Below are 13,809 nucleotides of genomic sequence, written 5' to 3' on the forward strand. Positions count from 1 at the left end.
TCATTTATTCAGTGATTAATTGTTAGAAATTTTAGGAGTTTGTTAGAAATTTCAGAAATAATATTCCATATTAAAGTTCTGATTATCGATATTTATCGATATACAATATCGTTATACAATATTAAATGCAATATTGATATATTATTGATAATTCGATATATCGATAATATATATATATCAATAATAAATAAAAGTAATTTGAGTTCCTATTTTTTCGTATTAATCTATTATTAAAAATATTGTTCAATGATTAGGTATATATAAATATTTCATTAATTTTTTCACATATTCAAAATATCTTTAAAATATCAACGCGAATAAAAACAGCTTAAATAAATTACAATATAATTTTTCAATATTTTTATTGAAACTTATTACAAATAACATTTTTAAATCTTAATAATAACTTTCAATAAAAACTTTAGTTAGTTCTATTCGTTAATATTTTAACGATCGATATATTGAAAACTATCAAAAATATTATCGATAAAATATCGATAATCAATAATCGCAATTCTATAATGGAATTTTGAACTTCATTATGGAATTTATATATATATTTTTTTTAAAAGTTTGAATATTTTTATAAATATATTAATCCCTAATATATAATCTAATTTTAACCTATACATTCATATTTATATTATATTCTCTTAGAACTTTAGATTTATTAACATTTTACATTTCAATGTATAAAATAATAATAAAAAATTATAAATTCATTAATATTTCATATTTTAATACACAAAGAAAAATAATAAAAATATTCTATATTTTTATACAGACCTGTCTGTGATGATTAATATAATCACAAATTTTATCGAAACTAACCTCTCTTACGAATTTTTTTCTGTTTCACAACCAATGAAAAAAAAGCAGAATGGTTTGTATTCAAACCATACCATTAATTTTCCCACGATTATCTTGGAATAATCGTCGATGAATTTTTCAGCCAATAATGGTACAGTGAGAAAAGATCCAAGCGGCACGTAACTCGTAAATCGAGCGGATCGACATAATTCGAGGCAACTTGCATGCGCATGCGCACTGGCGAACTTTACACCCAGATCAGTGTTGGCCCCTCTGGTTACTGCAAAGCCAGGATAATTTATCGGCAATAATAACGCAGGCAGCAGTCGGTCGCTCGTCAAAACTTTCTTGCCCAATGGCCGCACATACATATATCACACCTTCTCTTAGTTCCGTCTTCGTTTCACTATGGCAAACTTTTCCGTTTAATAAGTTTCAGCAATTTTTCACTTTTCCAACAGCGTGTTATTCGGAGAAACAGAGAGTAGAAAAGGGAAAGATCGTTGATTTTTCGTAGGGTGAAAACGACTTTCGCTTTCAAACTCGCATTAAAGTTGTCTGTAACATTCATCGAGGATTTGGAGTGATACATAATGGATTTCTTGATAAAGAAGATTATAAAGTGATTCTGTGAAAATGGTGTTAGGTTAAAAATCGATTGTTTTATTTGACTGGTATAAACTGGTAATAGTAAAATACCGTTAGATTTAGGTTAGAATTTTTTTAATATTTAAATAACGTATCACATGCGTTGGAAATTGATAATTTTTGGTTTTGTTTTCAAAAAATACAAAATATTATTAAAATAATAAATTTATAGTAATTTTAATTAAAATAATAAAAGTTTTTTACGTTAAATGTTAATATTAATAAGAATATATGAAAAAATGTGTTCTAAAAAAGATTAAAATTTTCACAAACAAGTATTAATTTTGTCTAAATTAGAAAAGTCTGAAACAAGTGACTCTCATAAAACCGTCTTTAATCTTCAAACCTGTCGAAAGAAGAAAAATAGTACATGAGAAATTTGTTTCTCGTCTACTTCGTATTTGACGTAACTAAAACGAATAGCATTTAGTATTTCAATATATTTTCATGTTCCACACATGTAACAATTTATACGAAAATAACTGAAGTAAATTTTTAAATACAAGAATATATTTATGGACGTATATGTGAAGATTATCTAAATTTATATCGTATTATATTTCCCATGCCTATATTAGTTAAATTATATTATATTAATTAAATTAATATTAAGTTAAATTAAAATCATATTTATATAAATATGTAAATTTTTCATATAAGATTCATATCAATAATCGAACAGTTTGATGAAAGTATAAAAATATGAAAAAATACTAAAGTTAAGTTCGTATGTGCTTAAGTGGAAATTTATTACATTCAGAATATTAAAATTAAAATTCCTAGGTAAGAGAGGAAGTTAAACAATGAAGAAAGTATAATACTATTGTTCCAGTCTTAATTATGTGATTGAGGTTATGAACATGAATAAACAGAACTACGATTTTTTATTTGACTATTGAATAGTCTATTTTTTTAAATATAGAATTCTATGAATTTCTGAAATTTCTGTAAGTGTTTATTATCATTTGTTAAATTTGTATTTAGCTATGATTACAATCAAATGTTAATATTTAAAGTATTTTTATGCAAAGTATTTAAAAAAAATTTTATAAACGAAATTTATAATCCATAAATATTTTTTAAATGTTTTTTTTTTTAATTTTTAGATTATTTAAGAAAAAGATATAGAAACGGTTGAATTTATCAAAAAGAAAAAAAAGTAAAAAAAAAATGGATCAAAAGAAAAAAATACTTTTGAAACAAAGAACAATGACTGATATAACTGGAAGAAGAACCACAAGTAAAAATTAGACAGTCAGCAAATAGGAAACACACGAAAGGGAAAGCAAAAGAGCGAAAGCATCGCATCGATGGAAGGTGAAGGGGGTTGAGAGGAGGTTGGCGGAAAAATGTGGAAAGAAAGAGACTGAGCTAAATTAAAGGGCGTCGCGAACAAAGGCGAATGTGCTTCGAGAGCAAAACAGGCTGCGAGTAGTATAGGTGTACGCTACATAGGTGGCCATGGGGGTGTCTACGTTTGCCTCTTCGTGTCAGATCTAAGCGCGTGGCTGTAGTGCTGTTGTTGGCTGACGAGAATAGAGATGGAAAGCGAAGATACGCAGTGAATTTCAATGTGTTCTGTGATTCGTGCCCAGAAAACTATTTTTCTCAACGTGGTTGAAGAGAAAGAAAAGAATGAATGATATAGAAGAGACAAAAAAGAAAGAAGATTGAAGGATCTATACAAGGAAATGAAACTCGTTCAAGGAAACATTAATAATGGGAAAACGAATGAAATCAAAAGAGCAAATACACAATCTGCGAAATTTGATCTATAATATATCCTGATTGAATGTATATAGAAAATATAACCACACTGGTGCATGTTGAGAAAATTGAAATTTATGCAAATATTAAAAAGAGATGTAAACATAATCTTTGTTTATTACATTTTTACTTGTTCTTTAATATATGATATTATATATGTATGATATATGTGTAAATCGTTCATGATTTCATTTAATTAATCATTTAATATTTTTGTTATATTTGTAGATACATTTTGCCACTATTAAATCAATTGTATGATAATTAATATGATATGAATTGCAATTGTCTTTAACAATTTAAATTTCTTCGTTACATAATTGATATACAATAGCAAATTTCATAAATTTAAATAGATTCTTTTTAGTTTTATATAAAATTTCTTTATACAAAATCATGTAAAAATGTTTTTTTAAATTTTCGTTTCATGCAAAAGTATAGATTAGATGTAAATTAAGTATTGTGTTCTCCAATCAAGAAATGATTAAGAAAGTTTCTCTTTTCTCTTGAAATCAAATATGAAGCAATTCACGAATGATCAACAATGCATATATATGCACATAGGTAAAAAATATAAAAAACGATATCCAGAACGATTCGTAGACACGTAGAAAGTGGTATAGCTTTACCAGAAGAAGTGAAGACCGAATCACAGGCAAGCACCCCCCCCCTGGTTTACCATAAGAATGGTCCCCATTATCCCGTAGATCCGCACCGGGAGATATTGCAAGTCGAGAATAGCCGAAGCCAGCTAAGGGGCTGGTGACAGATGCTCTGTATGCAAATTCCCGAGCACCCGTGAAAACCCCATAACACGCCATCCTCTCGCTGATTCTCCTCTACCCCATTCCTCACTCTATCTCACCCCCTCTCCTTTCCACCTGCTTCCTCTCTACCACTCCCTCAACATTACCGTTCTCGAAGCCAAGACGTTCACTGTGATAAAGACTTTCCTTTATTTCTGTCTTTCTCGTTTCATCATCTTCGTTCTTGTCTTGCTTTTTCCTTCGCTTGTACGATGAGGGTTTCTTCTCCCTTCGATTCATCGTCCTTGTTTAGTGGTAACAACTAGATTAGTCTGTCTCGTTCTCGCTATTACGAAGCTGTTCTTTGTCCTAGATACTAGTCGGGGAATAAAGAAAAAGGGAGAGGCGTATCTCGAATACGGGAAAGGCGTTAATTGAAAGAAGGTAATTCACGGCGATCCAATAAGATCTCATCGTTTCTATATAAGAAGAAGTTTCAGCACAATTTTCTGATCTTCGAATTGAAGAAGATAATTTCTTGCACTGATTTTTCTGGATATGTTTCATTGAGAAATTCATTCATACCTGGAATCTTTTGTGTAGTTTATTAGATAAATTAGAATTGTTTTTTGAATAAAAATAGAATTAAAAAAAAATCTTATAAGTTTTTTCTTTTGACATTAAATTCTCAGAAATGTTTTTTGGTCATTAAATTAAATAAGAACATTTCGTTGTAAAAGAGCTACTGGTAACGCCCTCTTGATTGGTCACAACCTTGTATCTTGTAATTATTTGTTCGAAGGATTTTTGAAGGAATTAATTAAATAATCATATTAATGCTGCTATTCGAGGTCGAATTCCCCTAGTCATTTTTCGACCGTCTTTTCTCCCCACCTATTGATCGTTACTGGATTCGTGACTGGCAGTTTAGATGTGGGCGACAGCAACAGAACGGAGCGTATCTTGAAATTAATTTAATTAGTGGTCGGTGTAGACCCAAGGTTCAGTCAAATGCTCATTAATCGCACCTGTCGTTCCAATCATCCAGTATCGTCTGAACTGTAACTCCTTGTCGCATAACCTGTTCCAAATGGTTTTTATTATTCCTATAAGAAACGTACGAGAGAAATTATTTAAATATTATTTAAATATTATTGAACTTTCTGCTTTTAATATTTTCTTATAAAAAGTATATCATTAGAATAAATGTAATTAAAATAAAAATTTATCAAATAAACTTTTCGTTCTTTATAATCATCAAATTAATCAAATATCATAATGAATTATTTATCAACAATAATAGACACTCGCAAATAACAGATGGCGCTCTATGTATGCAATGACTATTGGAAGATACGATATCGATAGATAAACGATTTCTATCGTTTAACAATAAACTATATCCTGTTCGAGATATCGAAGTTCAGAATTCTTCCTACTTCACAATTGTTCGCATAACCGTTGTTGTTCGTGCCATTTCACACGCATAAAAAAACACTCATTTAATGTGTGGCATAGAAAGTACATGTAAAATGCTTTGAAAATCAAGCATACAACAGAGAAAATTGCGGGAAATGAAATTGAAAGTGTAGTGAATGAGTGTTGAGAAAAGGAGAAAGTAAAAAGAGAAAACATGGCCGCGAAAATGGTCTCTTAAATACGAGAACGAAATAGGAAGAGAAATAGATGAGACTGCTGGATGAAATTTCATCGCAGGAATTCAATTAAAAGTAATATAAAGGAGGATTAGATTTCGGGACAAAAACATAGTTGTTCACTGATGAATAGATAAGTAAATACGCTAATAGATGGAAAGATTTATTATCTCTGTTTAATGTCTTTATTTAGTGTCATAATTAAATGAAATGATAATTCATTTCGGTGAATTGTATATTTTTTTGATTCTTGAATAATTTTGATTGAATACTTTAAATATTCTGCGCAATAAATTAATTTATGGAATAAATTATATAAGAATGAGAAAATATGATGAATATTACGTAAATATTGTTAAATCTCTCATATTATATGCATTAAAGAAGTTGTGAAGTTTAGAACTATAGTGTGTTCAAATAAATAAAACATGAAATATTAACATGATATGTATTAATTCCATATAAAGTATAAATAATTATATACTAATCTAACCAACTGGATTGCCACTGTGTATTATTGTAAGTACTCTTATATATGCAAATTATATAATATTAAATAACATTCAGTAAATGACTAATATCAATAATTAGGATTCGTAGAAACAATATTGTTAAAATTTAAATTTAATAGAATGAAAACGAAGCTGTTAAAGATTTTACAAGAACGTTTTCACATTATATTTATTAAATAATTAAATGTAATTCATAATTACTTTGAGTGAATTAATTAAATATAATCTAGCTGCATAAAGAAAGATTAAAAATTAAATTTAAATGAAAACAAGTTTAGAAAGTTCGTTAAAATATAATATAAGTTCGCAGCGATTTTTATACATTCAACTTCTCGCGAGTGTTTTTTATAATTATTTCCAGTCAGTTTCTCAAGTTTAGGTTAGGTTAATGAATAATGAAGCGGATTCATAAAAAAAGATGAGATCGAATTAAGAATGAAAATATCTTAATACTTCAGAGGATAAAAGAGAGAGAAGGGAAAAGAAAGAACAACGACTACCATCAGCAGAAAATTGGAGATGGACCAAAAAGTTTTTACGACTTCTTATTGTTTCAATGACAATTAAAAGAAGGCTAAAACAGTTGAGAGAGGAATTTTCACCAGGAAAAAAGATAGCATTTGAAAGACAAGGGGCGATGGTAAACTTTCTCGCCATGTACCGGAGGAAAATTCGTTCAAAATGGTTTGAATTCTTGTCTCAGAAGACGAACGATCGACGCGATTTCGGAATACTGATGCGTCACGCGGAATATCGAAGGGGATCACTTGTTTCTCTATTCCTAACCTCTTCGGCTCCCTCTTACTTTCGCCTTTCTCCAGTAGGGTAGAAAAGCGAATGTGGTTTGAAAAACATCATATAATTCACGTAAGAAATATCGCAGAAATAATAATAGCAAATGAAGTTGTTATGCGTAATACATTTTTATTATTCTTAACGATATAAATTTTTGAAGGATATATATATATATATATATATATATTGTTTAATTTTATGTTTGATTATGATGCAATATTTAAGAAAAAATTGATTAGATATAATAAAAATTATTTTCATGGAAATTGAAATAATTTAAATAAAAAATCGTAATTTAATATTATCATAAAATTTCAAAAGATGAAAAATATTTTTATATAGTATTGTTAGTTAGTGATTATATTTTAATGTCGAATAAGATAGTAATAATTTTCATTTAAAATACAATGAATTATATAATGTAATATCAGTATTACATAATTTATACACATTTGTTAATCATAATTACACGCTCGTTTTTCATTTACAATATTCATTTATTATTAACTTTTATTGCATATACAAATCACTGCTATTGAAGTAACTCAATTTTTTATAATTAAAAGACAAAAAAGGACATAATAGCATTTTTAAAATACCTGTTAGTCTATATAGAATTAATAAGTAAATAATTCTTTGGAGATTACATCTATAATTCTTTTTGACGAAACTGCATAATAAAATTCCTCCTGGGTAATATACCATAGATATCTTCATACCTTCTAAATCGATTCCACGTTCATGATGTTAAGGAATGAAATTAGGGAGATTATTTTTTATTCAGATTTCTCTATAATAATTCGATTCTTCTCATAGATATTTATAGTGACTTATTTTAATTTCAGCTATTTTTTGTTGTATTTTAACTTGTTTGTCGTCCATGATTAAAATTATCTCATTATTATTTGTCGAAATAATTATTTTTTTTATTCAATTTGTTAAAATTTGAGGACAGAAAGTGAGAAATTTGGTCGGAATTGTGGCAGAAAAATAAAAAATAATGAGTACCGGTTTAAAGGAAGACCGATAAACAACGGGAAATGAAACATCCTTTTTTTTTCCCTCTGGTTTAACGTCCAGCCGCGGAAATGCGCCCTTGAAAGTTTAACTCTCCTCGTTTACCCGTTTATCACGGCAACAAACACTCTCCGGATTCTTGGCAGCCATTCGATTTTTAGCGGATAAACGGTCCCTTTGGACGAATACCCCTTAAAACGTATCTTTAAAGCTTTGAAACGTTGAAAACATTATTTTGTGATTATTTGAGCGTTTATTGATTTTTTTCATCAAATATGAATTTGAATAATAATATAAAATAATAATTAATGAATAATAATTAATAAATGTTTAATAATAAATAATTTTTTTTTTCAAGTAATGAATTTTTGTGGAAATATAACTGAGACAAAGAAAACGATAAAATAAATTTGAGAAATAAATTAGATTGAGGTAATATAAATTAACCAACAGATGGACAGATAGACAGATAGAGAAAAACCTTACAATATATGTTATTGGATTACTAGACCAGAGCCACGTGTCAACTGTACATAATTTTCTCAGGATGGTATTTTCTAGAGGAAATACAATTACAAATTATTTTCCATTATCTCAAATTTCATTCGACCATATTAACTTCTATGATGAGATAATCATAGAAATTTTTCAATGTATCTTTTATTTATTTACAATACAATTTTCATTATTTAATCATTATTATTTTATTAAATTCAGATATTAAAAAAAGAGAAATATCGCAAGAAAAACAGAATATCGTTGGAAGCAGATGAAACTTTCTGGAAATAAGAGATGAAATTTCTACAAAAGGAAGAGACAGAGAGGGAGAGAAACATTTGGAGTGGTTCCGCGGTGGTGAACGGCGACGACGACCGCAAATTCTATTTGGCCCGATGGAAAACGCACACCGTATGCCGCGAGGGGTTGCAACTCACTGCTTTCATCCTGTAACCTTCCTTATTTCCTTGGTTGCGCGCTAGTCGCCGGATTCTAATGGATTCCCGGTCCGTAAATCCTACCGCTAGGAAACCACTTCTCCCTCCTGCATCGATTACCATCGGAAATATTTTTGGAAATAACAGTTTGAAGATAAACAGACCAATGGAAATGTCCATGTTTTTTTGAGAGAATTATAATTGCACTCGAGAGAGATTTAGGTATGACTTGAATTGAATTTTATTTTGGGGATGTTCAATAAGATGAATTTTGAAAAATGAAATTTACTTTAGTTTTTTAAGATTGTTTTAATATGATAAATAGCAAGTTTACATCATGTAAAAAAATTCTAAAAACATTCATCGATTTTAAAATACTTATTTTTAGATTATGTAATGTTCGGATACATGGGTACATTTTACACGTGAAAAAATGAATTTTAGAATTCGATAACAATTTATACGATTTTTTACGTGTATATTATTCAATTTCTAATATAAAATAGTTTAAAAAATTTTCAAATTTGTTTTTTTTTTAAAAGTAAAACTTCGGACGAAAAATATTTTTTTACTGTATAGTCATATTTATTATTATTTTAGTCGCACAAATCTCAATAATTCGATCAAAACTGTCTTGCAAAAACATAATGAAAAGAATATAAAAAAATTTGTTTATTATCACAATTAAATTATATTAAATCGATACGGATCATATCATTAGATAACACCGACGAAATTAATAAAAATAACTTGTCTATAAACGAGCAAATTCGTAATCATGTATCCTTATTATAATTACATTATTTAATAAAAAAAAGAAACACATATTTACATTATATTTATTTTGTTCTAGAAAGATAATAAAAGTCTTCGATGCAACTATAAATTTAAATAATATTTCATTATCGAAATAAAATCAATTTTTGTGTCATCATAAAAACAGGAGATTTATTGAGAAGACTTTTGAAAATTCTATCTCGCTCGTGGTTAATTCACAATAAAGCTGCACTCCGCAAAATTTCATCCATTTCTCGCAAATCCTGTCCACGTTTCGACGAAATTTCCGGCCAATAGTCCCGGAAATTTCATCTTGCGTCGTCCAAGTTCCGTGTGTACATCCCTATGTGCAGAGATTGTCGCAACAATCGGAAGAAAGAGGCCGGTAGCAGGTGGTTCGCCCTCGGTTTTATGAGCGGTCGCCAAAGGGCAGTATACCGGATGTCGTTTACATGCGAATCGCTCATCGGGGAGAAACTCTAGCTTGGATAAACTCTGGATTTAAACGGGCCCGCAATTTATGCTAACTCACCGATTCGACGTCCTTCGTTGAATCGTCGATGACGAGAAACGAATAGAGGTTGGTGAAGCTCCGATTCGAATCCCCTGCTCCATTTCTTTTTATTTTTCTTCGTTTCTTTGTTCGGTTTCAGAGATTCATTTAGGGAGATTTTTTGTATATATAGTATTGATGTGTAACTCAGTTCGTTTTTGTTAAGAAAATTACGAGAGATTGATTTGGAAAATTGAATAAGTTTGATTGCAATGGTATGGATCAGTTTTAATCTATTAAATGATTAATGGTTTAATTTATTAAATGATTGTAAATGAAATTCGTAAAATCATTAAAAAAAGAGACTAAATGTATTGTTAAATAATATTTGTTACATATTAATTTAAAGCTTATAGCTGAATTGTTTTATTGTTTTATTATAAAGAAATAAATTTATATGTAATGAATATTTCATAAACATCAAATCTGAATGTTATCAGATATAGAACTTTTGAAAAAATTGTATTAATCTTCCATTGAAATTATAATTGATAGATGATCTTAAAAAATAAATGAAGAGATTATTAATATTAATCAATTAAATTAATCAAATTAATTAATTATAATAATTTTAATCTTATTTTTCGATATATAAATTATTATTTTTTTAGATCAAACTTTGTTTAATTCAAATTCAAATATATCAATTAAAATCTAAACTTATATTTACAAATCCATCTTTTAATTCGTCTTTTTTTAAATTTAAATTTAAACATTCTTTTAATTTAAAATTCAAATTTTTAAATTTCAATCAGTAAACTCTTCATCATCATTGATTATGTGATATCATAAATCTATCATAAATATAATAATATCATAAATCTTTTAAAAATTACATCCAGAGAAATTGCTTTTCATTGTCACCCTTCATGATCAGCGAATTTCGTATTCAAACCCCTGAATATTTTCTTTTGGACAGACTCGTCCTATTCCCGCAGGAATTCGCAAGACACTCGCCATTCATCATCACAAGAACACTTTCTATGCAAGACGAATCATCGACCATACCATCCCAACGATCTCGTTATCGACGAACATTTTTTCTTCACGATCACGTTTTTATAAAAGAAGAACTTTTTTATGGAACATTCAAATTTCAGTCTTTCCCTTAATCAGAAGACGCCTCGATGTCGCGACGCTTCTACAGGAGCTAGAGTCGATACGGTAGACGCGAGCTCATCAGCGGAACGAGTATCTATCGTGAATACTGATGCGCCACGATTCTAGAGGGTGGATTTCATTTGTGGTATAGTCAAGTTGCCCCCTCAATTCGTCCACGTTTAAGTAAACAACAATTCTTTTCGTTTACCACGAAAGATAAGTTCGACTACCGAGTTTTATTCTAATGTCAAAATAGTTTTTACGATCCTTATCCGAAAATAGAAGATACGAATAATAATGATGGTTGAGGGAAAAAAATTTTTTTCTAAAATTTGCGTGATAGTTTAGGATCATTCACATTGATAAAATGTAAATATGAAATAAGATTTTTGTGCGTGGAATTTCTTTGTAGATATTGTATTTTATGAATCAATGGAATTATTGATATTTGATATTTCCAGATTAATGTTATAGAATTTTTTTATATTGATATTTACATTATCAAGCGGAAGCTATTATTAGTGTTTATATGAGAGATAAATTTAATATATCATAATAGAAATAATTTACAAAATCATTATTATTAATTATTCTTTTGATTTTATAAAATAATAGAAAGATATAAATCTATAATTACAACTTCTGTTTTTGCATTAAGTTTTTATAATGTAATATATAAATATCATATATATTTTAAAAATTTTATAATCTATACACTAGTATTAATGAAGCAGAAGTCTGCCATAAATTTAGATTATAAAATTAAATAAAATAATTTTCTATAGTATCCAAATGAATTGAATCAAAAAAATTTATGTAAATTAGAGAGACAGAAATATAAATACGATAGATAGAAAGTCGAAAAACAACTATTGTGGTGGGGTAAATGAAAGAGGCAGCGTGGTCGCACGGCAGTCACCACGTGCTTTGAGTCGAGTAGTAGCGAACAACTCCGAACATGACCGAACGCGAGATTTCATGTTAGAATCCGGTGTCGGAATGCTTTGCTCTCAGTCGTAGGCGCGTGCCACGTACCATCGAGTCGGTGTGAGTTTCTTGTTCGGTTTTGTCGCTTTGACATTTATCTTCGTATCGTATCTTATTCTATTTAAATCATTGATATAATTTTATATTTTTTAAACTATCTGAATTATTTGTGTTGTTATTAAATTAAATAAAAACTTTTTGAAACTTACAAAAATGTCCAGAATTTGTCACACTGTTTTAGTGAAACAGTGATTGAGTGGTCAAATAACAAATCAGTGACAGATACGCAAGAATTTAGGGATCGAATAACGAATTTGAATATTCATGTGATGTAAGCAACTAAAGCGAAATGAAGAATCGTTCGAGAATATACCGGTGGCAACATTATATCAGATAAAAAGGTAGGCGAAAAAAACTGATATTTTCTGTCTGATACTTGTTTATGCGTATCATCAAGAGATCTCGTTTCTGAAATATATGATGATGCGCATTTGATTTATCGCAAGAACGATTGCTATAAGAAATGCGGCGGAATGGAATGGTGGTGGAAAGGTTGACAGTCTTTGAAGATGCGCCAATTAGCAGGCAAGTTTCCGCGTCTGTTCGCGCGAAACATGAGGATCAAGGACCGTTACTTAATGGTACAGCCCTTTTCAGCATATCCACATCATGATTTTTAATTAGCTCGCAGCTGACACTAGAGATTAAAGTATGTCTCCAGTACATATACACAATTAACTTCTTCGTGTTTCATGCGTCGGAAAATACGGTTATTCGTGCGACAGGATATTTTGAGGTTATGATATATTTCTTTTTTTGTGTAAAAAAAAGTAGAAAGTTCAAAGTCGAAGAAATGAAAAAAGAAATTTTTTCAAGTTATAATATGTTACTTTGCGTTACTTATAATATCCATACATAATTATGGATCAAGTAAACATGCATTAAATAAAATTGTCCAATTTTGAAATGAACGAAATGTTACATTAAAAAAATTTCATTTTTTTTTATTAATATAATATTAGTAGTGCTCATACAATAGTATTATAAATTTACATTTTTTTCTAATGAATTTTATAAAACATACATATATTAATCTACAATATCCTATAATTCCATTGATCGTTATTTTTCTTAATCCTATTAAAACTGATTCGGAAGGTTCTAAAAATGATCCAACAGTTTCTGTTGAAGACAAATTCCGAGCGAGCTTTACGAAAAGAGGGATTCTTATCGTGAATCTGATCTCGACGAACTTCAACCAAGTTGCCGAGAGCATGCAATTCGAATCTCCTTGGATCTCTTGCGCCCAGTCTCTTTATCTTTCCCAACATTTTCCCAAAAGGGATTACTTTCCCATTAGGATCTTGTCTTTCGAGGACAAATAGTCGAAACTCAGCTACCGTTCAAGCCGCCACGGTGATTTTTCTACAAGAGCTGGATCCTCTTATCAGAGACCCGCCAGAGATTTTTCCTTTTTCTTCGATTTTTACTTTTACCCTGGGGTTT

The 13,809-nt window shown here is 29.2% G+C and overlaps 1 protein-coding gene and 3 long non-coding RNA genes across 11 annotated transcripts in view; 3 read left to right on the forward strand and 1 right to left on the reverse strand.

Annotated features, from left to right (window-relative positions):
* Positions 1–13,809, forward strand: part of LOC100863451 (uncharacterized) — a 93,429-nt gene that overhangs the window by 30,064 nt on the left and 49,556 nt on the right. The gene's annotated exons all lie outside the window — the stretch shown is intronic.
* Positions 1,115–3,389, forward strand: LOC147656927 (uncharacterized). Its single transcript, XR_015293433.1, has 3 exons — positions 1,115–1,521; positions 2,242–2,405; positions 2,565–3,389. It is a non-coding gene; the product is annotated as an uncharacterized LOC147656927 (long non-coding RNA).
* LOC147656928 (uncharacterized) lies at positions 4,802–11,200 on the forward strand. Its single transcript, XR_015293435.1, has 5 exons — positions 4,802–6,145; positions 6,597–7,005; positions 8,668–9,107; positions 9,739–10,242; positions 11,135–11,200. It is a non-coding gene; the product is annotated as an uncharacterized LOC147656928 (long non-coding RNA).
* On the reverse strand, positions 11,879–13,114 carry LOC147656929 (uncharacterized). Its single transcript, XR_015293425.1, has 2 exons — positions 12,513–13,114; positions 11,879–12,420 (listed from the first exon to the last, which is right to left on the reverse strand). It is a non-coding gene; the product is annotated as an uncharacterized LOC147656929 (long non-coding RNA).

This window comes from Apis florea, unplaced genomic scaffold (assembly GCF_048593485.1).
Source record: "Apis florea isolate Af1SG1 unplaced genomic scaffold, ASM4859348v1 contig_3493_pilon, whole genome shotgun sequence".
Taxonomy (NCBI): Eukaryota; Metazoa; Arthropoda; class Insecta; order Hymenoptera; family Apidae; genus Apis; species Apis florea.